Below are 2500 nucleotides of genomic sequence, written 5' to 3' on the forward strand. Positions count from 1 at the left end.
CCTTATAGAGCATGGTAGATCATTAAGGTTTACCGTGCGCTATAGGGAGGCTTGCTTTAAACCCCCTTTGTCTGATATTGGTGAGTGCTCAACGTTTTTGTACTTTTATTTAGGTTATGCAGTCTACTTAAAGCCTGTGATCGACATCTCTGTACATTTCGATTCTGCCTTTTATTCAAAGAGTGTGATCAAAGATTTCAAAAGAATTTAACTACTTTACACATTATATTGATTTCCAATTATTCTATTTTGATATTTCACAAGCCTTTAAAGTTTCAAGTATATGAATGTAGCCTTTATAGTACAGAGTTGGTAACTTAATTATGCAATTACTATTTTAGTATTACAGGATTTGGATATCAGTCATTTATGTAGGGGTACAAAGTTTTATAAGGAACCTATCTGATAATTGACACTTGTTTTTTTTTTTTTTTTTTTTTTTTTTTTTTTTTTTTAGATTGGATGGCGCGACTTCAGGATAAAATAAGGACGAAATTCTAAAGCTGTTTACTTCTACTAATGATGGTTTCGTTGGAGATTAGAGAAATAGTAAGATCTCTCATGACTTTTAGATTAAAGGAAGGCTTTCTAAATTGGGATAAAATTCCTTTGGAATTTTCTAAAATGTCTTGTACTGGAAGAGCTTATACGCTATAATTGTCAGATAATCCGGTAATGGGTTACTGGTAACTTATAACGAAAAATTCAATCTACTTATCTTAGTGGTGGAATTCCTTTGACAAGGTAGCTGCCAACGCTAGTGTTTTTGTTAAAAACAATTACTGAAAGCTTTGCCAATATCTTGGTAATTACTTAATCGTTCACTGGCATATGGATTATTTACCAAGCTCCAGTAGATTGAAGTAAATTAATTGCATACCTTATTTGTTTTATCCCATTTTTTTCATTTAATAAAGTTATAATTGTGTAAGTGCCAAATAAATTTCTACTTTACTGAGGTTGTCCTATTTGTTTGATCTTTTAAGTTATTTCTGAAATATATGTTGTAAATAGAATGGTACGGTTTTAGTTTTGGTTTCAAGGATTTAAAATGGTTTAACACCGGAAAGGCTTGGTTCTGCACCTACCTTGAAAGGCTTGGTTCTGCACCTACCATTAACGGCCAAGCAATCATTTTGGCCGCTTTTATAGAAAACTTTATCTAATTACCCAGTAAAACTAGTTTAATAGTTCTGTTGCTACTTTATGCCAGTCAGTATACCATTTGCATTGAAATCAAGGAGGAATTACATGTTAACACTATGCTTAAATAGTTTTACAAAGTTTTCCATTCTAAATAACTATAGGACTGAAAATAAAAAATAATTATTTTCTTTGTTTCTTTGTTGTGCTTTCTTTAAGATTAAAATAGTTCATTTCTTCCTCTAAATAAAAATGTACAGTATAATAATTCATAAGTAAATAATAAATAAAGTAAATAAAGATTATATATCATGGGAAACTTCCTCAAAATTGTTAATTCGGGTGTAACTTGGTATTAACTTAACTTTTGAAATAAACATCCATATTCATTTGGGGAAATGTTTTTGCTGTTTAGATATGACAATGTGAATATTAGGTCTATTATGGATAACTTTTATACCCTCACTTCTTGCACAATTTAAAAATAAAAGTTGGTACAGCAGTGCATTTAACATAGATTAATCACATTTTTTGCAGGTCATCAGTTTTGTTATTTATGCACTGGCGAATTTGGCTTTGCATCGGTTTCTTATTTGGTTTTCTATTCTCTTCCAAAATCTCATCAGAATCTTCGGCAATTTCTGCTAACTCTAGATTTTAAAAAAAAAATATGCCAATTCCTTTGTTAATCCAAGATTAAAATTATGACGGCTTAGTTTTTCCCGTGACCTCTGAATACAATAGCCATGCATTGATACTTGCAAGATCAAGAATATTGTAAAATACATGAATAGGCCAACGTCTGGAAAGGCACCTTGTGGAATAATTACGTGCTATTTGGTCAAGTACGTTTACTCCAAATTTTGTTACGTTGTAATACACTAAAGTTTCTGGCTTTTTCTTCTGTTCTTCTCCTATTGAAACAGAGCGATGAAGTGAACTGCGTATAAGACACTTGTTTTTCCTACTTTGGTATGTAGCCAAGATCGTATCCTTATTCTTCAGCAGAAGTGTATCATACAGTTGACCTTTCCATGATTTCATGATTTCATTTGAGATGGAATTTCTCTACGGGCTTAATCTATGTGCCAACAATGCTGGTGTTTTTTTGCTTTCAGATGTTCAGCTAACTGAAGCGATGTGAAGAAATTGTCAGTTGTGACATTTCTACCTTTCCCAGTGAATGGTTCCATTAGTCTTAGCATAACATGAGTTGATTTTCTGGTCGAAATTAATCTTTTCCCAAGTAAGGGAAAGCATTCCGCACATACATTTAGCATATATTTTCTGTATCGGCAGCAATCCAAAACTTTAATCCAAATTTGTCTGGTTTATTTCCCATATACTGTAGAAAAGG

The 2500-nt window shown here is 32.0% G+C and overlaps 1 long non-coding RNA gene across 1 annotated transcript in view; it reads left to right on the forward strand.

Moving 5' to 3' along the window:
• The window catches only part of LOC137615634 (uncharacterized), a 1759-nt gene extending 523 nt beyond the window's left edge, over positions 1-1236 (forward strand). Inside the window, exon 3 of the long non-coding RNA XR_011039256.1 lies at positions 458-1236. This is a non-coding gene — a long non-coding RNA (uncharacterized lncRNA). The remainder of the gene's footprint in view (positions 1-457) is intronic.
• Positions 1237-2500: the final 1264 nt, after the last annotated feature.

Source organism: Palaemon carinicauda, chromosome 2 (assembly GCF_036898095.1).
Source record: "Palaemon carinicauda isolate YSFRI2023 chromosome 2, ASM3689809v2, whole genome shotgun sequence".
Taxonomy (NCBI): domain Eukaryota; kingdom Metazoa; phylum Arthropoda; class Malacostraca; order Decapoda; family Palaemonidae; genus Palaemon; species Palaemon carinicauda.